Source organism: Balaenoptera musculus, chromosome X (genome assembly GCF_009873245.2).
Source record: "Balaenoptera musculus isolate JJ_BM4_2016_0621 chromosome X, mBalMus1.pri.v3, whole genome shotgun sequence".
Lineage (NCBI taxonomy): Eukaryota > Metazoa > Chordata > Mammalia > Artiodactyla > Balaenopteridae > Balaenoptera > Balaenoptera musculus.
Window position 1 is genome coordinate 18929599 of NC_045806.1, and position 27962 is coordinate 18957560.

Sequence of the window (27962 nt, forward strand, 5' to 3'; positions counted from 1 at the left end):
ACTTATGAACTCCATCTCAGAACTTTTTTTTTTTTTTTTTTTGAGGATGAAAGGAGGAGGAAATTATCCTTTGGCTCCTGTTTCCCATTGTTTAATGTGGTTTGGTTGGTCAAGGCTTTCTGGCTTGTGCATTCATGAGTGCTGAGGAGTTTCCTGGGGTTGATTGTCACTTGCTGTGGTATCAGAGAAGCGCCAGGGCATAAAGTGAGCCTGAGGCAAGGCACAGTCAGGTTACATCTGTCAGACTGTTTGAAGTCTCTGCTGAACTGGTCACTACAGCAGTAGTATATGGTGGGCTGAGAGGATTTGAGGTGGATATAAGAGGTGTCTGATATAATCATCAGCCATGGTTAGCATTTATTGTGAGTTCTTCGTTGACACAGCACTGTGATAAACACTGGGGATTAATATGTTCTACAAACCTGTAGGCGATTTATTGGGTTGGCCAAATAGTGCCTTCGGTTTTTAAGTAAACATAAAAGACACATTTTTCATTTTCACCAAGAACTTTATTGAACAATGTATTCATCCTTTTGTTCCACTACCTTCTGCCATTTTCCAGGCAATTTCATAATTCCATCTTCCCAAAACTTTTTATCGTTTTGAGCAAAGAACTGTTCCAGGTGCCTTTTACAGTCTTCCAGGGAATTGAAATTTTTTCCATTAAGAGAATTTTGTAAAGACCGAAATAAATGGAAATCTTAAGGTGCAATGTCTGGTGAATACGGTGGATGAATCAGAACTTCGCAGCCAAGCTGTAACAGTTTTTGCCTGGTCATCAAAGAAACATGCGATCTTGCGTTATCCTGATGGAAGATTATGCATTTTCTGTTGACTAATTCTGGATGCTTTTCATCGAGTGCTGCTTTCAGTTGGTCTAGTTGGGAGCAGTACTTATTGGAATTAATCATCTGGTTTTCCAGAAGGAGCTCATAAAGAGGATGCCATTCCAATCCCACCATATACACAACATCACCTTCTTTGGATGAAAACCGGCCTTTGGTATGGTTGGTGGTGGATCATTTCACTTGCCCCACGATCTCTTCCGTTTCACATTATTGTACAGTGTCCACTTTTCATCGCCTGTCACTATTTGTTTGAAAAACGGAACGTTTTCATTACGTTTAAGTAGAGAATCACATGCGGAAATATGGTTAAGAAGGTTTTTATCGCTTAACTTATGTAGAACCCAAACATCAAAGCTATTCACATAACCAAGCTGGTGCAAATGATTTTCAATGCTTGATTTGGATATTTTAAGTATGTTGGCTATCTCCCGCGTGGTATAACATTGATTGTTCTCAATTAATGTCTCGATTTGATCGCTATCAACTTCAACTGGTCTACCCGACCGTGGAGCATGGTCCAGTGAGAGATCTCCAGCACGAAACTTGGCAAACCACTTTTGACATGTTCAATCAGTCACAGCACCTTCTCCATACGCTGCACAAATCTTTTTTTGTGTTTCAGTTGCATTTTTACCTTTCTTGAAATAATAAAGCATAATATGCCGAAAATGTTGCTCTTTTTCTTCTATCTTCAATATTAAAATGGCTACACAAAAATTCGCCAATTTTGATGTCTTTTTTAAAATGCACGCTGACATGACAGCTGTCACATACAATCTAACAAAATTGTTTCGAATGAAGTTAAAGACAACTTTAAGTGCTACTAGAGCCATCTTATGGAAAAAAACGAACAGACCTTTTGGCCAACCCAATACAATCTGGTTCGGGGGGGTGGTCCAGGCTATATACATATGCATATATTTTGTAACTGTATCATATGTATAAAAATATGTATTTGTGTGTGAAGATTATAAGCATCATTCATCTTTCTGGAGTGGCCAAATATTATTCTTGGATAAAACACAATCATTTGATTGTTCAAAAACTTGTATTGCATTGCTCTGGCAATATGTACAACTGGTTTTACCGAATATTGTTTTGGCATTATTGCCACAATTCATATTCTTGAAAAAGCAACCATATGGTAAGATGCCCTCAAAATTATTGTCAAGATGATGTTGAGGACAACGTGTTTCATATCCTGTAAAAACCCCTTTATTAGAACCATCAAGAGAAATGTATCTCTTAATACTCACACCAGGAAAAAATGAGCTTTTCCTAGACCCAACCTCTAAAAATATTATCAAACTGTAAATCTTGCAAATAATGTTGTTTTCTTTGCTTTGGCCACTGCGAAGCTTGAAGCCAAATCTCTATTCTACTTTTAGTGACTTAAGAAGATTTTATTTTATTTATTTAAAAAATTTTTTAAATTTTATTTTATTTTTTAATATATAGCAGGTTCTTATTAGTTAAGAAGATTTTATAATAGGCATTTCTGTAAACAAATTGTACCTTCTAGTTTCATTTTATTAGTCCACTCTTATGTTCTTCCCCTTTGATCTATTTATCAATTTATATTTTATTTTTATTGTTTATAAGTCACTTCAAGTCTTTATATTTACTGAGATGGGCATAAATTCATCTAATTCAAACAATTTACATAGACAGCCATTAAATATACATTTAAACTTATATCTTATATTAAATGACACATTAATATACATTTTAATTTATATTTTTAATTAAATGGCAGACAAGCTTATTGAAAGTGAATGATACAGCAGAGGTGGTGGTGTATAAACATGTACATGGAATGGTAAATTTGAAGAGCAGTTTTAACTGATGAAGAATAAGTGGCCCTGAAGTCACTATTCAACAAAGTATATACTTATTATTTTTAAAATGAGGGAACAGCAAAAATTAGCAATAAACATTTGTATTTTCTTACATTGTTTCGAGTCACAATGAAGTCTTAAAAGAAGCTAGAAACACTGATTTTACTCCCCATGTCTCACTTACTACTAACTATTTAGATCAGGGAATTTATCTTAAATGTATCTGTTAAGAACACTGACACTGAGGCTACAGTATGAGTTAATTTAATTTATTAATTGAAACAATTCAATTTAAAACTGTCAAATGCATAATCCTGCCACATAATAGAATTACCCCTATGTCACAACAAAATTAAACTTATAAAAAAACCCAGTGAAACAAATATTATAGCAAAATATAATGGGCTAAAGTACAAATGGCAACTAGTATTAGAATGATTTACCTAAAATGACAAGCTCTATTGAACTACCACGTTGCAACCAGTTAGAATATCTTCATGTTTAAGAAACTATGAATGAAGCAAAGAAATATGATAAACAAGGATCATGAATTAAGGGGGTGGAGGATAGAAAACAATGTGCACATAACTATCTGAATATTAGAGTACTCTCAACACTTAAGATCCTGAATCATCTTATAGGATGATGCAAGAATATTCCAATCTTAGAATGGAGGTATGTGACCAAAATCTCACAGTGCTTATTTCACACTAGGGGTTAACTCCCAGGAGAAATGATGAACGCAATGCAGCAATTAATGATAGTGATGAGTATAAAGTTACAGTGGCATCTCCGTGACCAACACAGAAAAAGTGCCTTTGGCAGCTGCCTGCCCAGCTGATGATATTAACTCATGGGGAAGTCAAATACAAACCCAGCGTACAGCCATATGGTGAAACTACCTCCTAGCTATTCACAAAAACATAGACTGGATGGGGCAAAAATACAGTAAAATCTAAGGCAATGATGTTTCTATGTCTCTGAAAAGAATATTAAAAGTAAATTATCAGTGTGTCTGATATGAGGGTCTATAATCCACAATAGGTTAAACAGTAAATTTAGTCCATTCCTAGATAAATATGACTAATTTAAAAATCTTAACCATCTGTAGCAGTTTTGAGGGGGAAGAGTAAATTTATAAAAAGTAATAAATAATACCTTTTCAAATGCATAATTTATTAGCATTCAACTGGTAGTAGCCACGTGAGCAGCTAGTTCATGCAAGGACTCACCAGCTATTCTGGAAGAGGTGAGTTGTATGGGGAGAGAATTCTGGTAAACAAAGAATAATTTATTAAACTGCTCTATTCTTGATGGGTTTAGCTTGCTTATAGTAATCAGAAATCTATGGAGCACTTACCACGTGCTAAGATATGCTTTCATGTGGCATTTGTTCATTTAATTATCACAACAACACTGTGAAGTAGGTACTATTACTATTCTCATTTATTTATTTATTTATTTTTAAACATCTTCATTGGAGTATAATTGCTTTACAATGGTGTGTTAGTTTCTGCTGTATAACAAAGTGAATCAGCTATACATATACATATATCCCCATATCTCCTCCCTCTTGTGTCTCCCTCCCACCTTCCCTATCCCACCTCTCTAGTTGGTCACAAAGCACCGAGCTGATCTCCCTGTGCTATGCGGCTGCTTCCCACTAGCTATGGGTTTTACATTTGGTAGTGTATATATGTCCATGCCACTCTCTCACTTCGTCCAGCTTACCCTTCCCCCTCCCCATGTCCTCAAGTCCATTCTCTACGTCTGCGTCTTTATTCCTGTCCTGCCCCTAGATTCTTCAGAACCGTTTTTTTTTTTTTTTTTTTTTTAGATTCCATATATATGTGTTAGCATACGGTATTTGTTTTGCTCTTTTTGACTTACTTCACTCTGTATGACAGACTCTAGGTCCATCCACCTCACTACAAATAACTCAATTTCGTTTCTTTTTATGGCTGAGTAATATTCCATTGTATATATATGCCACATCTTCTTTATCCATTCATCTGTCAAAGGGCATTTAGGTTGCTTCCATGTCCTGGCTATTGTAAATAGAGCTGCAATGAACATTGTGGTACATGACTCTTTCTGAATTATGGTTTTCTCAGGGTATATGCCCAGTAGTGGGATTGCTGGGTCATATGGTAGTTCTATTTTTAGTTTTTTAAGGAACCTCCATACTGTTCTCCATAGTGGCTGTATCAATTTGCATTCTCACCAACAGTGTAGGAGGGTTCCCTTTTCTCCACACCCTCTCCAGCATTTATTGTTTGTAGATTTTTTCATGTTGGCCATTCTGACTGGTGTGAGGTGATACCTCATTGTAGTTTTGATTTGCATTTCTCTAATGATTAGTGATGTTGAGCATCCTTTCATGTGTTTGTTGGCAATCTGTATATCTTCTTTGGAGAAATGTCTATTTAGGTCTTCTGCCCATTTTTGGATTGGGTTGTTTTTTTGATATTGAGCTGCATGAGCTGCTTGTAAATTTTGGAGATTAATCCTTCATCAGTTGCTTCATTTGCAAATCTTTTCTCCCATTCTGAGGGTTGTCTTTTCATCTTGTTTATGGTTCCCTTTGCTGTGCAAAAGCTTTTAAGTTTCATTAGGTCCCATTTGTATATTTTTGTTTTTATTTCTATTTCTCTAGGAGGTGGGTCAAAAAGGATCTTGCTGTGATTTATGTCATAGAGTGTTCTGCCTATGTTTCTCTCTAAAAGTTTTATAGTGTCTGGCCTTATATTTAGGTCTTTAATCCATTTTGAGTTTATTTTTGTGTATGGTGTTAGGGAGTGTTCTAATTTTATTCTTTTACAGTAGCTGTCCAGTTTTCCCAGCACCATTTATTGAAGAGGCTGTCTTTTCTCCATTGTATATTCTTGCCTCCTTTATCAAAAATAAGGTGACCATATGTGCATGGGTTTATCTCTGGGCTTTCTATCCTGTTCCATTGTTCTATATTTCTGTTTTTGTGCCAGTACCATACTGTCTTGATTACTGTAGCTTTGTAGTATAGCCTGAAGTCAGGGAGCCTGATTCCTCTAGCTCCGTTTTTCTTTCTCAAGATTGCTTTGGCTATTCGGGGTCTTTTGTGTTTCCATACAAATTGTGAAATTTTTTGTTCTAGTTCTGTGAAAAATGCCATTGGTAGTTTGATAGGGATTGCATTGAATCTGTAGATTGCTTTGGGTAGTAGAGTCATTTTCACTATGTTGCTTCTTCCAATCCAAGAACATGGTATATCTCTCCATCTGTTTGTATCATCTTTAATTTCTTTCATCAGTGTCTTATAGTTTTCTGCATACAAGTCTTTTGTCTCCTTAGGTAGGTTTATTCCTAGGTATTTTATTCTTTTTGTTGCAATGGTAAATGGGAGTGTTTCCTTAATTTCTCTTTCAGATTTTTTGTAGTTAGTGTATAGGAATGCAAGAGATTTCTGTGCCTTAATTTTGTATCCTGCTACTATACCAAATTCATTGATTAGCTCTAGTATTTTTCTGGTAGCATCTTTAGGATTCTCTGTGTTATTCCCATTTTAAAGATGAGGCAACAATGGCTTCCAGTGGTTAAGTGCATGTCCAGTTTATAGGGCCAGTCAGAGAGTGGTTGAGCTGGGCTTAAAGCATGGATTTGTCCCCAGAGCCCAAACACTCAACCACTTACGTGGTTACTGCCTCTGAAACCATTCTTGAATTAATCCTCCAGGGAGTTGATTCCTGATCCTTGAAAAGTCCTGGTCATATACTAGCTGTTCTATTCTAGAGCATAAGCTTTTGCACTCTTCCAAAGGAAAAAGGCATGATTTATAATTTTGTACAGGGGAGGCATCTTCTTACCTAGTGTCTAAGATAACATCTATTTCTCTTCTTTCCTTCCTACCCCATTCTTCCTTGAACCTTAAACTCAATTTTAGATCAGAAAAGGATCCTAGAGGCTAACTTATCCGGTCTTCTCATTCTTTTAAAATGAGAAAACCAGGCCCAAAGGGGTTAAATGATTGATGGTTGGTAGGGCTCCACAATGTCTGGAATCCCCCTCTACTGTTTGTCCTATTATGTTACAGTAATTTCCATCTCTGTCTCCTGTTTTTCCAGCCACCTGATGCAGGAAAGGTATCATGAAATCATTTTTTCAGTCTCAGTAAAGAGAGGTTTACCACTGATATTTGGACTGCTCTCATGTTATAACAGAAATAATGAAAGAGGCTTTACTGAGCTTCTCTATTGCAACTACAGGCTAACCGTGACACTGGACACAAACAGTCCTGAAAACCAATCTCAATTTTCTATTTGAACTAAAAGGAAGAAAGTAAACACATGAATGTGTCAGACTGGGGATTTAACTTGGAAAAGAAATAAAAAGCCAGACAGAAATAGAAAAGCAAGAAGGAACATAGGAAATATAAAGGAAAATACCAGCTGTATAAATTAGATTAACACTAGCCCCCCCCCCCAGGTCAATTTTAAGCTTTACATTTCTGATACATTACGTAGTTTTCCTATCTCCATTTCCTCTGCCTCCTGACAGCCCTTCTTTCTGGCACAAATTGGAAAAATAATCTATAAACTAATTACTAATTGACAGAAAGTTAACTAAAAAGGGCCTGCCCCCCCACACACACGCACACACACACCTGTACCTCTACACTATATACAAAGTCATGTTAACAATTATTTAAACACATTAGAGGCCGATTATTGAAATACATTATCTTTCTTGCAGTGTTTTTCAGGGCGTTACTGATATCTTGAGTGAAACAATTATTCCTTGGTTAGACTGTCGTATCCACTGGATGCTTCTTAGCACTCCTCCTGCCACCAAATCCCAGCAGCTGCACGTAGTCATTGTGATAACCAGAAAACACCCTTAGGCATTTCAAAATCCCCCCTGGGGTGGGACAATACTCCCCCAATTGAGGAACAGTGGGACTAAGAACAACACTCTAGGTCCAACTTAGAGAAATTATTCACATCCTAGATTCATATATTCTATTCAACACTTATTTATTGAGTATCTGCCTCACACAAGGCCCCATGCTAGTTGCTGGGAGGTACTTTAATGAATCCAAACAGATTTTGCTGTAATGGAGCATGTAGGATGGTGTGAGAGACAAATATTGATTAAATCTTCACACACACATACACGCACATAAATACATACATTCAGAACTCCGATAATAGCAACAAAGACACATGGTGTTTTTAGAGCGTCTAACAGGAAGATTTGCTGAGATTAGTGAAGAGTCCCCAAGGAACCTTTAGCTTGAGCTGAGATCTGAAGCATAAGTAGGAATTCACTTGATGATGAAATGGTAAAAACATTCTCCGTAGAGGAAACAGCATGTGCAAAGTTACACAGATGAGATGGACACGAGACTAGTGTGGCTAAACCTGAGAGAATGAGGGGGAGTGTCCTGTGACATGAGGCTACAGAGACAAATAAGGGTGAATCCACACATGGTCTTGTAGCCTACGTCAATAAGAATAATTGTCAGGTACAACTAAGCAAGTGAAATGTGGTAGAAGGCAGAAGAAGGAGATGGTTCACATGAGACGTAAATCCACTGATGGGTGTTGCACTATGAAACTTCAAATCAAATCAACCCCCACCTGAACGGAGATCAAGATAGCACAAATAAAAATACTTCCAGTGGGGTATAATTGTGTGGAATTTACCCAGTCAATAGATTTGGTGCCATGCAAGGTTGTCTGGAGGTTGTAATATGTAAGAGCAGATGTCTGTCCAGGAATGTTGGGGGAATCTGGAGACAACCTAGAGAGGGCACAGGTTACAGGGAAAGAAGAACTGGAATTGAAGCGCCAGCAATTGGGTCTCACTCCTGGACTTCCCTGCCTCATGGCAACTTTGCCAGTCCCTGATTAGGGCTTTTATCAGTAAAATAAGGACAATAATTCCCCCAGGTTTCTGAGTAGGATTAAATGAAATATCTCGAGGAAGAATGTCTAACCCAATGTTTGGCATATCCGAAGTGCACAATTCATGCTTTTAATGAAACTAAAAGTTTCTTCAGTTGTAAAATAAAGTCAATAATAACTGCCTTGGCATCCCAAGGGTGTCATAAGGGCAAATGGGATAAGTTAGTAAAGAAGCAAAGGGTATTATTATTATCAATAAAGGAGTGTGGCATGAATGTCAATCTGAATTCATCATCCCTTAATTGTTCTGTCAGTGGGCTATATTCATAGAGGCAAAAGGCTCCACGGAACATCTCTCTTCCTGTAGTTCTCAGAAAATTCAGGGATGGGGGAAAGGAGAAATGAGAGTAGGCAAGTTTTTTTTGTCCTGATGAAATAACAATTACTGTGATAAGAAAGTTTAAGTGCTATAGACACATGTGCACACAATTTTCCTTTGGATATGTTGCAGAAAATGAAGTATTGTTTAAGATGAATTTTGTACCAGCCTATGCACCAACATTTTAGAACATGCTGACTGACCATGGTTCACACTCACAAAAAGAGGAAAAGGAAAAATATATATATATCGTTGCTCCCAAAGTCCACCGCCTCAATTTTGGGACGATTCATTGCCTATTCAGGTATTTCTCAGGTGCAGGGTACATCAAGTTGACTGTGGGGTTTTAATCCGCTGCTCCTGAGGCTGCTGGGAGAGATTTCCCTTTCTCTTTGTTCGCACAGCTCCTGGGGTTCAGCTTTGGATCTGGCCCCGCCTCTGCGTGTAGGTCGCCTGAGGGCGTCTGTTCCCCGCCCAGACAGGACGGGGTTAAAGGGTTAAAGGAGCAGCTGCTTCGGGGGCTCTGGCTCACTCAGGCCGGGGGAGGGAGCGGTACGGAGGAGGCGGGGCGAGCCTGCGGCGGCAGAGGCGTCGTGACGTTGCAGCAGCCCGAGGCGCGCCGTGCGTTCTCCCAGGGAAGTTGTCCCTGGATCACGGGACCCTGGCAGTGGCGGGCTGCACAGGCTCCCGGGAGGGGCGGTGTGGAGAGTGACCTGTGCTCGCACACAGGCTTCTTGGTGGCGGCAGCAGCGGCCTTAGCGTCTCATGCCCGTCTGTGGGGTCCGCGCTGAGAGCCGCAGCTCACGCCCGTCTCTGGAGCTCGTTTAGGCGGCGCTCTGAATCCCCTCTCCTTGCGCGCCGCGAAACAAAGAGGCAAGAAAAAGTCTCTTGCCTCTTCGGCAGCTGCAGACTTTTCCCGGACTCCCTCCCGGCTAGCTGTGGTGCGCTAACCCCTTCAGGCTGTGTTCACGCCGCCAACCCCAGTCCTCTCCCTGCGATCCGACCGAAGCCCGAGCCTCAGCTCCCAGCCCCGCCCGCCCCGGCGGCTGAGCAGACAAGCCTCTCGGGCTGGTGAGTGCTGCTCGGCGCCGAGCCTCTGTGCGGGAATCTCTCCACTGTGCCCTCCGCACCCCTGTGGCTGCGCTCTCCTCCGTGGCTCCGAAGCTCCCCCCTCCGCCACCTGCCGTCTCCGCCCGCGAAGGGGCTCCTAGTGCGTGGAAACCTTTCCTCCTTCACGGCTCCCTCCCTGAGGTGCAGGCCCCGTCCCTATTCTTTTGTCTCTGTTGTTTCTTTTTTCTTTTGCCCTACCCAGGTAGTGGGGAGTTTCTTGCCTTTTGGGAAGTCTGAGGTCTTCTGCCAGTGTTCAGTGGGTGTTCTGTAGGAGCTGTTCCACTTGTAGAAGTATTTTTGATGCATTTGTGGGGAGGAAGGTGATCTCCGCGTCTTACTCCTCCGCCATATTGAAGGTCCCCCCTCAGCCCACCTTTAAATGAACCTGCAGCTCTGACGACCAGTTCCCAGTGCATGGACAATTTCCACTTCAGTTGCCTGTTCTCACTGCTTCTCCACCCAAGGTCTTTCTCTGGAACCATGAGCTCTTGCTCAGCCTGCTTGTTGGGAAGCCTAGAAGTCTCTGAAGCTTATCCACCCCAGGGGCTACCCTCAACCAATGATAGTTGAGAGGTGGTAGATGAATATTTCATTTTACTTTGTCCTTTGATAGATTAATTCTGAAACATGTTCCACATGGTTCCTCAGAGAGTTTCCAATGATTTGAACCCCAGTTGCCCATGGTGATAACCTGCTCATTAAAACCCTTTTAGTAGATTTGCCCCTTCCTTGTCTCACTTTCTCTACTTTCTTTCATGTACTTCTCATAATTATCTCTCAAATTAACTACCTGCAACCACTTCATGTGTAGTACATGTAGTACTTTTGGGGAAACTCGAATTTCGTTATAGGATTCCTGGAATTGTCCAGTTCGTAATGCAAGATCTGCATTTCTAATGACACAATGGTATGTACTCTAAAAAGACATATGGCCCAATGGTTGGTAGAAGGAGGAAATAGCTATTTTGTAATGCCTCTTAAAGGAAAAAGACCAAAGTCAAGGATACATTCTCTAGGAAAAAAGTATGATCTGTTTAGAATATCAGTATTTTCATTTTAAACTTTATTGGAACATTAGGCCATACCACAATACCTACTAACTTTTGAGGGTCACTTACTTTACTTTTTATTTTCTAATTTTTTCAAAGTAGCATCTGCATTTTATTTCAACATCAAATCACATGTGTGTTATAAAAAGGAAAGTGTATCACTTTGATTAAAGAATAACTTTCCTGTTGTGATGTTTATAGTTAACCCATACCTTCCCTAAGCAACAAATGTGGGTCAGCCACATAAATTACTGGCCGAGAACACAGAAAAGAGAGGGTCACTTACTTTAAAAGCAATGAGTTGAAAAGATTAAGTATTTGACAGATGACTTTGTGCCTAAATGTCCTTTACCACCTTTTGATTCCTAATTGCCTATATTGAAGGTATTAAGCTTAACTTGGTAAATAAAGCCTAGAAGGAGTTACATTTCATTCGAGTGACCTACCAATGCCCATCCAAGCCTCTTGCAGTGGTTCCAACAGATGCTAAACTATGCAAACCATGTAATTAGCTATTTTAGGTACTGAATTAGTAAGGACCCTAGACCATATACTCAGTGATAAAAAGTGCTATAGTTGTTTAATCTACCTCAACACTGCTAGTTTCTAACACAGTGCCTTGTACTTACTAAGTGTTCAATAAAACGTTCCTGAATGAACACATAAGCAATCTCCATTTAGATGACCTTTACTATACTTACATGCATTAAGATAGGAGAAAATTTGGTATCTAAATAGTTACAGATCTAAGGAGAAAATACTATCGTATATTTATCAGTCATCTTTAGTGTGAAGTTATAAAGCTACAAAGCTACCTGGCTCTTTTCTGGTCTATTTATATATTCACATCTGGGAAGTTAGGAGCAAGAGAAAGCTGAAAGTGTAAGATATAAGAGTGACCCTCAAAAGAAATATTTTACCCATATAAATACTTATCTCAGCTCACTATTGTCTGTTATTTTAGTAAAGCTGATATAGAGGAATAATGGAACGTCAGGTCAGAATCAACTTCGCAGTATATTCTTTATGCTATCTTAGGAAAAAATAGGGAGTTCAGAAGAGTAGCTCCTTCACATTTGTAGCAACTAAGCAATAGCTAATCAAATCACTACAGATTATCACCTTTTTTTAAGGAGGTGAACATTATATTATTGGTTTATGAGTGATGTACCCTGGAGCATTTTGGGTTTAATATTAGTCCCAATGTAGGAATGAATTAGCAAAGGAAAAAAAAAAAGAACTTAGCAATGTAGGCATGCTTTGCATAATAACTGAATTTCTACAGGACTCAGTATTTTCCTAGAATGTAGGAAACCAGTCCTGACTTGGTCTTGTTAATCTTTTATATCCCCCCTCATTCATCAAGCCTCAAAAATTTTGAAATGCTATCTATTAATATCTATGTGATCATGATTCTGTGCACCAATAAGACCTTTAGAATTTGTTCTTTTGATGTGATGATTGTTTTTGCCCAGTTCACAGAAAGCTAAAGTGTTACCATCCACATTTGCTATATGAACCTCAGAGTTTGTTAGAGAAATCTCATTAAGTGTGTGAGATAAAGCAAAGGGGAAACAGGGCTTTGACCTTGCAGGGTGTAGATAGTGGAGGAAAGCTCTTCCCATAAATGGAATATACATAAATTGATACTTTTGGCAGTTTAATTGAAGAGAAATTATAAAACCTTAGCAATTCAAAAGTTTCAATTCCCTACTCCTCCTACCTAGTTCAACCAGACTAGTTTTGCTTTCATCTGAGCTCAGGGCATCCTGGGAATTCCCAGGTTGGTTCTCTGATTCTCTGCCATTGCCCTGTGACTAAGGACTGCTGAGGAATTTTTTCATTCTTAGCACTCACCAGCCCACAATGACTGACTTTTCTGGCTTGTTGTGACCGTGTGCTGTGCCTGAAATTGGAAAGCACCTTCTCTCCTGCCCTTGCTCCCCTTGCCCTTCACCACTTTCTCCCCTAGTCCAGGCCTACTTTTAAGAGCTCTCCCTGCTGGCAAGCCTTTTCAGTCAGTCCGTTGGCCTTTCTAGGTCGTCAGCTACCAGAGCCACTTTGCCTCTGCTACGGAGCACCCTCTGTGATTCCTTAAGGCCCCAATTTTACCACATTTATAGAAGAACAGGAGCAGAAATTTAGCCTTTAACTATTTACCTGCCAAAATAGATTGCTTTTACCAAGAACATCTCTAACACTCAGAATGATAAGATACAGCAACAAGTCCATTTCAGGGGATGCTGAAGGTATAGAAATGTTGCCTTGTAGGAAATAAAAAGCTTTTCCTCCAGTATCTGTACCCAGCAAGGTCAAACACTTTGTTTTTGACCTTATTTAATAAACAAATGTGATGTTAATAGGTATCAACATTGACATTTTAGGTTTCTCGGAAGTGATTTTAAGAGAAAGATAAATTCTAAAAGTTGTATACTAGCATACAAGTAGGCATGCTTTGCATAATAATTGCATTTCTGCAGGACTCAGTGTCTTCTCATTATGTAGGAAATCAGTCCTCAATCAGTCTAAGAATACCTATATATTCTTTGAAAAGAATTACAATTTCTGAGGCTGATGGAATGAGGTCTTTACTTAGGAGGGGGAGGAACAGGGTATTACCAATGACGAATGAGATAGGTTTTCAGGACTATTACTAAACATTGCAAATGTGAATGGTTTGACTTTGTTTCATAATCCTTTGCTGAATGAACATTTAACAAATTGATTTATATCTATACAAAAAGCCATTCTGTTCATTTATAAGTTCATAAATGGAACAATACTCCTAATTGTAATAGTTATGTGAAAACCACAGAACTGGAAACCAAAAAACCTGTGTTTAGGTTATGTCCCAAACTATTTTGGGGGCTTTGTTTAAGTCACTTAGTGGGCCTCATTACCCCATTTGAAAGAGGCAAAGTTGATAAATTCTAAGTTCTTTTGCAAATACATAGTTTGGTGAGTCTATAATTATTATATAATAAAAAGAGTAGTTTATAAAAGAACAGATCCTAAGACACTGCTTCTACTCTATCTTAAGTCAAGTTCCCTGGAAGCAGAGCCTAAGATGAGGATTCTTTAGCAAGTGATTTCCTGAAGAAATGTTCCCAGGAGAAACCTGTAAAGGGAGTGAGGGAAGCAAGATGGCAGAAGAAAGAGCTAAGCAAAGATACACTTTCAGGAACCTGATCCTATAGGGAGCTCTGGAGCATAAACTGTGACACCAAGTTTTTCCCACCTTGAAGCAAGGATCCTGAACTTTTATATCTCCATATTAGTAAGACATTGGCCAAAAACCACTTTGGGAAATGGAGGCATACCTTCCTAGGCTTTTCTAGATGGGGCAAACCTCTGGAGAAGGGGATACATGAGCCGTAGCAGCCGACACCACAGCAGCCATTGGGTGGCTGGTCTGGCATGGTAAAGAGAATCTGGATGGGTGCCAACAGCGTCTGTTATATACTATTTCTTCTTTACCCTATCTAGTTTTTATATTGAAGTGGCATTACTAGGTTACAAAACATTCACGTCATTTATCTCATTGGACCTTGATAATTTTTCATACAATTCACATAATAAGCATTTGATAAATACACATAAAAGACTGGTTATTATGTTTTACAAAAAGGAAAAGCTCATATAGCAGTAATTTTATTTTTTGTTAGCATCTCATTTAGATAGCCTAGGGTATGAAATGGTTGTTCAATGAAAAAGTACAAAATGGAACTTAACAATTAAGGCTTCTTGGACAAGAAGTACCCCTGCATTTTATTTTACTTCTATCAAGTGACCTTGTTCCAGGAATTCATATTACATTTAGAACTGACTGAATACTGGATAAGATAGTTTACTAGAACTTAACACAAAACAGAGCATATGTAAGGCTGATAATATTTGTTTTGTTTAAAAAATATAAGTCTGCTCTCTGTGGTAGAGACAATAGGTTTCTACCTATAAAATGTTCCCTTCAAATGGATTACTATTTGAAATACGATATAGGAGTTTAATTCTTTAACACTCAGATAACTTATTAAAAACAGCACAGTTAACCTTTTAAGCTGTTATTCGTAGCATCCTCCTTATGATGAACCAAGACTAAAGAACGCATTTTTAAAAAGGAAATTTAGCAGCGCTCACAGGAGAACTGTGGACTTGAGGAAAGCCAAGCACAGGGGAAATGGATGCAGTAAAGACACATGTAGCTGATTTCACCATGTTGTCTTGGAGGGTCTTAAAGGATGCTCAGAAGTAATGCTCCTTAATCTTTTTCAGGTCATGGACCTCTCTGAGAATTTGATGAAAGTTACGGACTTTCTTTCCAAATGGGAAAATACATATGCACCCGAAATTTTGCTATCAGTTTAGGGTAATTATAGAATATTGAATCCCTCTATGAACCACTGTTGTAAAAAGAATTGGAAGTACGTTTGAGACTATGAAGAAGAAACGACAATAATAGGCCAGAAAAAATTTTCTATTCTGAATACATATTTCCTTTTTCTTTCACTTGGAGAAAGTGCATCTCAGGTTTAATGATGTTAATGAAGCTAAAATGAATAAGAAATACAGTTAAGAATATCGAATACAATAGTCACAAAGATTTTTTTGTGTGTGAGGAAAAGAAAGTAATTACAGGTGGAGTTTCATTAGGAGGACCAAGGAGATATTTCATGACAGACTAGGCTGAGATTAGATTTCTGAACCAATAAGAACTACCCATTAAAGTTATTTTCATGGCAAAATTTTACCTTCCTTTTTACATTATCAAATGACATTCTGTTTAATTACTTACTTTCTTGACATCATTGCAGCCTCTCTGTAACTCAGGATGCAGTCTGACAGGAAGCCCTTTGCAAACCAAATACTTTTCTACCTCTCCTACTTTTGAGAAATGTAAGAGAGGCTAGTTTGATTTAGATTGATGCTGATCTTTATGTATTCCAGCTCCAGTTTTAACCACTGGTTTTTGGGGACCTCCAAGGTCCATCCCTTGCTTTTTCTTAAAACCTGTTTATTGCTTTGGCTTCACAGAACCTGGCTGTCTTCCATGTATTTATAATTCACCACCATCTACTTTGTTTTGGGGTTTTTACTGACCTCTACTTTCCAGTAAGATCTTTAAAAGCAGGTTTCTGGAAACAGAATAGGCCATCTAAACAGCTCCAATTCAAGATGTAAAAAATCATAATATACTCTTAAAGTATAGTGTTCACATTTAAAGAAAATTTAGTTGCCTCAGATTTTCATTTCTATTTGAATTCCCTGTAAGCGGAGTACTTAATCATTGTGAGATTCACTTATATGCTCCACAGTGCTCACACACTCCATGTGCAGATTAGAAGCCAGACTAATTCGTCTTTCCTCCCAAATTATTAAAACAGGTAATGCACTTTTATTAATGTTAGAACCAAGTGAAATAATTCTGGAAAATTAATGCTCCAAATGAATGCAATTTCAGAGCTCGGTGAGTACATTATAGGCTTATTATTCTTACTCTGGGATGTTATATTCAGCAGTTTTGATTTCTACAGAAAACTAGGAATAATTTCTCCGTCTCTTCTGCATGATAACCTGATGACCTGGCACTTTTCCTGAAATGAAAAGGTATCACTGTAGCTTGGATGCCATAATCTTTTAAGAGCTATTCAGTTAAAATATCAGAGGGCAATGGAAGAGGATTTTGGTTGTTAAATTTTCTGACATAAGCCTAGAGATATAGCACGCATGCACCTCTTTTCTTCCGTCTTTCTCCCTCTCACAAGCACACACATACAAATATGAATGATATACATAGATGTTTATTATACCAAGCATTTTACAAGGTATGAGGCATATCTATGGTAAAAACAGAATAGACAATATCTGCCCTCATGGGGTTTATTTTCTAGTGGATGAAACAAAGAACATATGCAGAGGGACTGTCATTCAGTAAGACGCAAGACTCTCCCCAAGACTTAAGAGGAGGGAAGAGAGAAGACGTAGTAGGTTCATAATTTGGTAGTGGTAAAAGGAGATAATGCGCACTTGATACTTATTATTTTCCTCCATGAAGTGTGGGGTAAGATCATAGGCTCAGAGTAAGGAGAAAAGATCCAAATAAGGAGATTTAAAGAGAGAGGAGAAAGGGTAAACTAGTTATTTTGGAGACTGGGAAACTATAAATTTACTGGGCAGTGCTAAGGATCTATTTAGGTTTGCGCTAATGAAATTAAGGTGGAAACAACTTGCCATTTTGTGATTCTTTTCAGTAAAATTAAGTGGCTGGGATGCAGGAATGGAAAAGGCAAATGGGTGGTTTAAACAGAGTAGAGGCTTTTCAAGGAAAATACAATGGAGCGAGATGGGGAAAGGAACTGCAGGGTATTTTCAAGGGGAGACCAATGAGATTCGGATAATCACGAAGGAAATTGATGAAAAGAGGAATGGTGGATAAAGAACTATCAATAGAAACAATGGATTGGAGGTAATAATTGTTTTAATGTGAGTATTAGAGAGAAGAACTTCAAAGGAAAGAAGGCTATGTTGAAGAGTGGAATGTTTGCATTTTTGATGTTGAAGTTAGTGCACTTTTTGAGGACCTGGTTCAGGCTGATGTGGAATGGGGACAAGTCAAAGAATTCAGAGAGAGTTTTTGATTACATGGATGTTAAAATTGCCAAGAATGATAACAGCAGTTTGAGTGTGAAGAAGGAATATAAACCAGACGAGAAGTTCTTCAGTGAATGAAAGAGAGTGACGAAGAAATCTAAAGGAGGAGCAACAAGAAGGTAGTGAAGGCCTTATAGTGGGGGGCTCCTCAAAGAAACAATTTTTTTAAACAACAGAGTAGGCGGAGCATCATGAGCTGTAATTGCAAATGGAGAGAAAGGTGAGATACCTGTCCTGAAATACTGGAGGAGGGTAATAAAGCTTTGTTTTAAAGGAATTTAGTGATCTACATCCCCTGAAGACAGCCAAGTTTCAGTAAAGGCAAATAGGTAATACAGGTGTTTTAGTTGTGCTGAAGTGTGTGTGTGTGTGTGTGTGTTTGTGTACATATGTGCATAAATATACGTGGCCTTTTAATCATGCCTAAATCCTTTTGGTTTTCAATAATTTGGTAGATAAGAATAGTATTTCACTAATAAAAAATATTTCTTGAATACATTTGCATAAGTTTCAAGCAAGAATCATCAGGCATATTTGTAGACAGACCATGTATTTTAATCCTTTGGGATCTTATACTAAAAATCAAAGCAAATAATAACCTAGGTCCCACAAAAAACTTTTTAAAAATTGTGCTTATTTATCTCCAAAGTGGAAGACTTTGCATCTTCACTGATACAGACCAGTGGTTTTCAAACTGAGCACCAAGGATCTTAGGGACATTAGTACTTTAAGGGCCACTCGGGATCTACTCCATTTGTATTTAACCAAAATGGCTCTCTCTTTCATATACTGAGTTTCAAAGTTTTAAGAATGTTTTACTCTTTAAAAAAAGTTTGGAAATTTTAGACTGGATTAATGAGTCTCAGAAGATGCTACTCATCTGTCTAGAATGTGAACTCCAGCATTTATTATCTTTTACCTGGGGCTGACACACTTCCTATGTCATCTCTGTAATTTCTTTTAAAATAAACTTATAAAATGGTGAAAATAATGCTTGTCCAGGGTTGTTGAGAGATCTAATGAGGTAGTACATGGAAAAGTGCTTTGTTTGATGTATATGCAATGGAATTTTATCATAATTACTGTCCAGGAGAAAGGCTTTTATTCATTGACTAATAAGTTGGTGGTCTCTTAGAGACCTGGACATAATGAGGGACAGTGATGAACCACAATATTTGGTCTATCTTTTGAGACCTTTCTTATTTACTGGATATGGGGTAGAAATAATTCTGAAATAAAAGTTCTCCAAAAAGCTTATTTTTAATAAAGTATGTTTTAATGCTGTGTCTTTGGCTTTAGTCAAATATCCACATATGAGACAGTGAAATGAGGGCCACTGAACACTTTTTCTACACCAAGTACTGTAAATATTACCTATTATGTTGCTCGATATTCCCTGTATAAGGACTTATTACAGTTCTTTCAGTACTAGGGAAAAGGTTCGCTCCTTATGAAGAAAGGGTATGTATCTTTTGATCAGATTATATATTCTATCGTGTTTTGGTTTTTGCTTTAACTGCTTGCAAATTCAGAGCACAGTCTAATGCTCTGTCACGATATCTGTATTAGCCTGGGGACTTGAACTATAAATCTCTCTCTCTCCAACACACGCACACACATGCACGCACACACATATGCACAAACACATGCAATTTCAATATCGCTTTCTAGGAATACAATAAAAAGGTCACTTATTTTCAGTCATCTCCCATTATTTTTGAAAATTAAATTCATTTCTATATTAATTTGACTTATAACACATTTTAATTTTTACACTGGCAAGATAATGATGTTAAGTGTGTGTATATATAATTTATCAAGACATAATTTATTGAGCTATTTAATAATTTTTGCATCCTTAACTTATTTGTCCAGAAAAATATTTATTGAATCCCAACTATATGTGTGCGTATGTATATATGTATTACAGAGACCAGTAAGACTTGGCCTCAGTGAGGCCTCGATGAGTTCACAGCCTAATTTAATATAATATATAAATAATATACAACCATTATATATGCTCTTGAACAAGGGTCTGTAAACTATTTTTAGAAAAAGCCACTTAGGCCATAAAGTTTTATTAGAAAATAGCCAAACTCATTCATTTACATATTGCCTACGACTACTTTAGCACTACAACAGCAGATAGCTATGACACAGACCTTAGGGCCCACAAAGTCTAAAATATTTACTATCTGTCTTTCTACAGAAAAGTTTTGCTAAGCCCTGATCTATAGGCATTTGTTGGTGTATATATTTTCATCCCAAGGAACAGTGAAAAACAACTCCTCATAAGCTGATTAGACAGTAACTGCTGGGCCTTAGTCTTCATCTCACATGTTCAGGACTGAGTAAAAGTGTTTTTCAATGAGCAGGTGATGTGTTGGTGGTGGTGGTGCAGCTAGTTTCCCCAGGGTTGGTTTTGGAAGGGCAGTGATTGAGGGGTTAATTACAGTGGCACTGCCTGAAGTACAAAAGGCTGCTTTTAGGTAGCTGGTAAAAACAGTAGCAATAAAAGTAGCTACAAATTTTGAGCATTTACCATATGTTAGGTGCTGTTCTAAGCACTACCCACCCTGGATTTATTCAATCCTCAGAACAGTCATATGATATATCTAGTAGTATTTACATTTAGGAGATGAGAAAAGGGAAGCTCCAGGAGATTCTGTACCTTGCCCACGGATACGCAGCTAGTTAGTGGTGGAAATAAGATTCAAACCTGAGTATTTCTGACTTCAAAACTCAGGCTCTCACATACTAAGTTATACTGTGTCTCTGCTGGAAGAATTCAGCACTTTCGTGTGTGATCTTATTGGAACCTCTCTGAGACCCTCTGAATAATGCCTATCACATTATTATAATTATCATCAGCATCTACTCCCTGTATCTGTGAGCACCTAGAGTTATGACTCTCTAATTTTCATCTTGGTATATCTAGCACCTAGCACAGTATTTCTCAATAAAATGGTTCATGGGGAATGAATGAGGAACATTTTCTGAGGGAATATGGGCTGGACCTGGCTGAAGGAGGAGTAAGACTCACCTCCCTATCCACATCACCTCGTAAAGGAAGGAGGGGAGTGGCTCAAAGAAAGTTCAGAGGGAAAGCATTCCACATCCTGGAATACACTATGAGTCCCTCTCAAAAATTTCTAACCATGGTAAGAAAATTTCTACCCATAAATCATGCAGTTGGAAGCTACTCCCCATATTAATGACCATAATGTTATTTATTCTTATGTCCACAACTCTTCTGCTGATTAAATAGAATTCCAGAAGATGAAAATAAACTTGTCATAATAATATTTTAGTCAGCTTTATATTGGAATTATAAACTATTCCCAACTGTATTTTACCTCATAGTAATTTGCATAAGCAACCAGAATACAGTACCCTGATCAATTATATTCTTAGACAAAGAAAATGTTCAGTTTAAAAACCTATTTCCAAATGTCACCATTATAAGATTACATATTCAGTATGAGTTTCAGTATATTCTCATGCACTGGTGAAAAATAAGAAATAATTATATGTATATATATTTAAATAAATTCACAAATATGTATAGAATCATTAAGGAATATATAAACCAATATGCCAAATCCTTTTTAACTGATTCTATAAATGATATACATCTGGTTCAATAAAACCTTATTGTCTATGAAAAGAATTCAAATCATATTTGAAGCATTCATTTTAGAGACAGCACACTTATTTGATATGGTTCCTAGCTACTGCAAACTGCTTCTAATATCACGGCTGGAAAATAACCATCAGTATCTTTTCTCCAGGAGCGCAATGTAAATTAGTAATCAGAAAAAAAGAAAGTATCAAATAAGAAATGTTATGAAATAAGCAGAGATTATAGGGAAAAAGATAAACCTTGTAGTCACATCTATGGAAAACAGGTTTTTTTTTTTCAAATCTACCCCCTCCAAATGAACAGAATATGAGCAAGCACTCCATACGTGACTAGTACTCACTTATGTCCCCAGAACAAATTCTGGAACTGTCATCTATATATATATATATTATATAATATATGTATTATATATATTATATATATATTATATATATAATAAAATTATTATCTGAAGCATATTTATATAAAAATAATATTCTTACCTTTTTTAAATGGTAAGGGACTCTCTCTTAATATTCTGAATTGCAAGCAATATTACATTGCCAAATACTACTTTTAATGTGCTCTAATATTAGACATTAAATCTTATTTTATACAGTAAAATGTAAGTACCAACAAGAAAAATTAAGCACATTTGCAAGCATTGAAAATCCACTGCCTATAATTTTTGTAGTTATTAAGGATAACTTGTAGTTTATTTTTGTCTTAAACAACATGAAAAATTTGTACAATGTTTCCATTAGCATTTTCATGCTAGTGTCACTGCATCTAATCTTGAGAATAATTTTTTAAAAAAACATACCAAGCCAATCCCATGCTCTTTTTGTGGTAGTTGTTGGTTTTTATAAATAGCCTTGATAAAAAAGCCACCTGAAGAGTGACTCACCTAGGCACAATCAGCTAAAATACAGCAGAGAAAACAGCATGTAATGGCCAAAACAAAGCTAAATTGAGGACAGTGGTTTCTGATTAGACATGAACAAATGGCTGAAGCTAGATCCAGCTGCACATATTTATTAGGAAAAGCAAACACAAACATGGGGAATGTCTTTTTCTGTCCTTTTATAATAAATACATTTAAAATAAATTTTAACAAAGTGAAACAAACAAAACATTCCTTGAGTAAAAAAGATTATTTTTGTGGTGGTATGGAGCACTCAAGGCAGGTACCTTCATGACTGCTATAGGATCTGAAACAAATGAAAAGTACCTACTGACTGGATACTGAAAAATGATGCTGTGTAGAACTAAGGGATAACGCAGACCACAAACTGATCACCCTCAATAAACTTCTCAGATTCTTTACAGCAACGTGTATTTTAATCTGGATTACCTTTTACCACGCCTACCCCTTTTCTCAACCAAAACTATAAAAAAGCTACATCATGCTTTCTGATGACCTCCTCATTTTAATATTTATTAGTAGTACCAGCTATTCCCCCAATTATCCAGTCTTAGACTTGCATCATCTTGGACTTCCCCTTTCCTTCATATGCTTTCAATCACTAAAACCTAACACTTTTCCTTAAAAGGGTTAAGACAGTAGAGATTAGTGTTTAACTTGATGGGCTTTGGAGGTAGACATGAATCATATGAATCCAGGTTGAATCTCTTAATAACAGTGTGACCTTGCTAGACATCATTACTAAACATCAACTTTCTCATCTGTAGAGTTGAGATAACAATACCTGTGGCACAGGGCTGCTGAAAGGGTTAAATGAAATATTGTCTGCCCAACAGTGCAGAGCCTGGGGCAAAGAAAATACTCAGTGATAAACATACTAAAGATATACCTACTCCTTCCCTCCCAATCTGCTCCTAGCTTCTATACTACACACACACACACACACACACACACTCTCCTGGATAGCATTCTGTACTGCACAATTACTGTCTACAGTGAGTTAAATAGTGGGCCCCTCCAAATTCGTGTCTACCCAGAACCTATGAATGTGACCTTATTTGGAAATAGAGTTTTTGCAGATGTAGTTGGTTGAAGCTATGATGAGGTCATAATGGATTAGGATGGGTCCAGTATGACTGGTGTCCTTATAAAAAGAAGAAATTTTGGACATGGAGATATAGAGAGGAGAATGTCATGTGAAGATGGAGGCAGAGATTGGGATGATGCATCTATAAGCCAAGGAGCATCAAGGACCGCCAGCAACCATGAGAAACGAGGAGAAAGGCATGGAACAGATCCTTCCCTAGAGCCCTCACAGGGAGCACTGTGCTACTGAAAAATTCATTTTAGAATTCCAGCCTCCAGAATTGTGAGAAAATAAATTTCTGTTGTTTTATGCCACTGAGTTTGTGGTATTTTATTATAGCAGCCCTAGAAACTAATGCATTCTCCTTTCAGTTAATCAATGTAACTTAATCTCTCCTTTACCTCTGCCCGCCCTTCCAATTTTCTTTATCTGATCAAAATAGTAGCATCCAGGGGGGGGAAAAAGATAAAAGGGAATAGATGTGAAACAGTTAAGTGTACCCTTCATCCTGGGAGTATGCAGCAATTATAAGTAAAACACTGGGAGGACCTTCAAGATGGCAGAAGAGTAAGACGTGGAGATCACCTTCCTCCCCACAAATACATCAAAAATACATCTACATGTGGAACAACTCCTACAGAACACCTACTGAACGCTGGCAGAAAATCTCAGACCTCCCAAAAGGAAAGAAACTCCCCATGTACCTGGGTAGGGCAAAAGAAAAAAGAAAAAACAGAGACAAAAGAATAGGGATGGGGTCTTCCCCTCTGGGAGGGAGCTGTGAAGGAGGAAAGGTTTCCACACACTAAGAAGTCCCTTCACTGGTGGAAAATGGGGGTGGGCGGGGTGGGGGGGAAGCTTTGGAGCCACAGAGGAGAGCGCAGCAACAGGAGTGCGGAGGGCAAAGTGGAGAGATTCCTGCACAGAGGACCGGTGCTGACCAGCACTAACCAGCCCGAGAGGCTTGTCTGCTCACCCGCCAGGGCGGGCGGGGGCTGGGAGCTGAGGCTTGGGCTTCGGTCGAATCGCAGGGAGAGGACTGGGGTTGGCTGCGTGAACACAGCCTGAAGGGGCTAGTGCACCACAGCTAGCCGGGAGGGAGTCCGGGAAAGTCTGGAGCTGCCGAAGAGGCAAGAGACCATTGTTTCAGGGTGCGTGAGGAGAAGGGATTCAGAGCACCACCTAAACGAGCTCCAGAGATGGGCATGACACGCTAAGGCTGCTGCTGCCGCCACCAAGAAGCCTGTGTGCGAGCACAGGTCACTCTCCACACCTCCCCTCCCGGGAGCCGGTGCAGCCCGCCACTGCCAGGGTCCCGTGACCCAGGGACAACTTCCCTGGGAGAACACATGGTGCGCCTCAGGCTGCTGCAATGTCACGCCGGCCTCTAGCACCGCAGGCTCGCCCCGCACTCCATACCCCTCCCTCCCCACAGCGTCAGTGAGCCAGAGCCCCTGAATCAGCCGCTCCTTTAACCCCCACCTGTCTGCGCAAAGAACAGATGCCAGAAGGTGACCTACATGCAGAGGCGGGGCCAAATCCAAAGCTGAACCCCAGGAGGTGTGCGAACAAAGAAGAGAAAGGGAAATCTCTCCCAGCAGCCTCAGGAGCAGCGGATTGAATCTCCACAATCAACTTGATGTACCCTGAACCTGAATAGAAAATGAATCATCCCAAAATTGAGGTGGTGGATTTGGGAGCAACTGTAGACTTGGGGTTTGATGTCTACAAATGACTAGTTTGGGATTTCTATGCTTATCTTAGTTTAGTTTTTAGTGCTTGTTACCACTGGTGAATTTGTTTATTGGTTTGGTTGCTCCCTTCTTTTTTTCTTCTTTAATTACTTTTTAATTTTTTTGTTTTAATATTTTTTATTTTTAATTTTAATAACGTTACATATTTTACATTATTTATTTATTTACTTTTCTTTCTTTCTTTTTTTTCACCCTTTTCTTCTGAGCCTTGTGGCTGACAGGGTCTTGGTGCTCCAACAAGCTGTCAGGCCTGAGCCTCTGAGGTGGGAGAGACGAGTTCAGGACATTGGACCAAAAGAGACCTCCTGGCCCCATATAATATCAATCGGCAAGAGCTCTCCCAGAGATCTCCATCTCAATGCTAAGACCCAGCACCACTCAATGACCAGCAAGCTTCAGTGCTGGACACCCCATGCCAAACAACTAGCAAGACAGGAACACAACTCCACCCATTAGCAGAGAGGCTGCCTAAAATCATAATAAGGTCACAGACACTCCAAAACACACCACAGGACATGGTCCTGCCCACCAGAAAGAAAAGATTCAACCTCATCCACCAGAACATAGGCACCAGTCCCCTCCACCAGGAAGCCTACACAACCCACTGAACCAACCTGACCCTCTGGGGGCAGACACCAAAAACAATGGGAACTACGAACCTGCAGCCTGTGCAAAGGAGACCCCACATACAGTAAGTTAAGCAAAATGAGAAGACAGAGAAATATGCAAGAGATGAAGGAGCAAGGTAAAAACCCACCAGACCAAACAAATGAAGAGGAAATAGGCAGCTTACCTGAAAAAGAATTCAGAGTAATGATAGTAAAGATGACCCAAAATCTTGGAAATAGAATGGAGAAAATATAAGAAACGTTTAATAAGGAACTAGAAGAACTAAAGAGCAAACAAACAACGATGAACAACACAATAAATGAAATTAAAAATTCTCTAGAAGGAATCAATAGCAGAATAACTGAGGCAGAAGAACGGATAAGTGACCTGGAAGATAAAATAGTGGAAATAACTACCACAGAGCAGGATAAAGAAAAAAGAATGAAAAGACTTGAGGACAGTCTCAGAGACCTCTGGGACAACATTAAACGCACCAACATTTGAATTATAGGGGTCCTAGAAGAAGAAGAGGAAAAGAAAGGGACTGAGAAAATAGTTGAAGAGATTATAGTTGAAAACTTCCCTAACATGGAAAAGGAAATAGTCAATCAAGTCCAGGAAGCACAAAGAGTCCCATACAGGATAAATCCAGTGAGAAACAGGCCAAGACACATATTAACTGACACTGCAGAAATACAAAGGATCATGAGAGATTACTACAAGCAACTCTATGCCAATAAAATGGACAACCTGGAAGAAATGGACAAATTCTTAGAAAAGCACAACCTCCCGAGACTGAACCAGGAAGAAATAGAAAATATAAACAGACTAATCACAAGCACTGAAGTTGAAACTGTGATTTAAAATCTTCCAGCAAACAATAGCCCAGGACCAGATGGCTTCACACACGAATTCTATCAAACATTTAGAGAGGAGCTAACACATATCATTCTCAAACTCTTCCAAAATACAGCAGAGGGAGGAACACTCCCAAACTCATTCTACGAGGCCACCATCACCCTGATACCAAAACCAGACAAAGATGTCACAAAAAAACAAAACTACAAGCCAATATCACTGATGAACATAGATGCAAAAATCCTCAACAAAATACTAGCAAATAGAATCCAACAGCAGATTAAAAGAATCATACACCATGATCAAGTGGGGTTTATCCCAGGAATGCAAGATTTTTTAATATATGCAAATCAATGTGATACACCATATTAACAAATTGAAGGATGAAAACCATATGATCATCTCAATAGATGTAGAAAAACCTTTCCACAAAACTCAACACCCATTTATGATAAAAACTCTCCAGAAAGCAAGAATAGAGGGAACTTACCTCAACATAATAAAGGCCATATATGACAGACCCAAAGCCAACATCGTTCTCAATGGTGAAAAACTGAAACCATTTCCACTAAGATCAGGAACAAGACAAGGGTGCAAACTCTCACCACTATTATTCAACATAGTTTTGGAAGTTTTAGCCACAGCAATCAGAGAAGAAAAAAGAAATAAAAGGAATCCAAATCAGAAAAGAAGAAATAAAATTGTCACTGTTTGCAGATGACATGATACTATACATAGAGAATCCTTAAGATGCTACCAGAAAGCTACTAGAGCTAATCAATGAATTTGGTAAAGTAGCAGGAAAGAAAATTAAGGCATAGAAATCTCTTGCATTCCTATACACTAATGACGAAAAATCTGAAAGAGAAATTAAGGAAACACTCCCATTTACCACTGCAACAAAAAAGAATAAAATACCTAGGAATAAACCTACTTAAGGAGACAAAAGACCTGTATGCAGAAAACTATAAGACACTGATGAAAGAAATTAAAGATGATACAAACAGATGGAGAGATATACCATGTTCTTGGATTGGAAGAATCAACACTGTGAAAATGACTATACTACCCAAAGCAACCTACAGATTCGGTGCAATACCTATCAAACTACCAATGGCATTTTTCACAGAACTAGAACAAAAAATTTCACAATTTGTATGGAAACACAAAAGACCCCAAACATCCAAAGCAATCTTGAGAAAGAAAAACGGAACTAGAGGAATCAGGCTTCCTGACTTCAGACTATATTACAAAGCTACAGTAATCAAGACAGTATGGTACTGGCACAAAAACAGAAATATAGAGGAATGGAACAGGATAGAAAGCCCAGAGATAAACCCACGCACATATGGT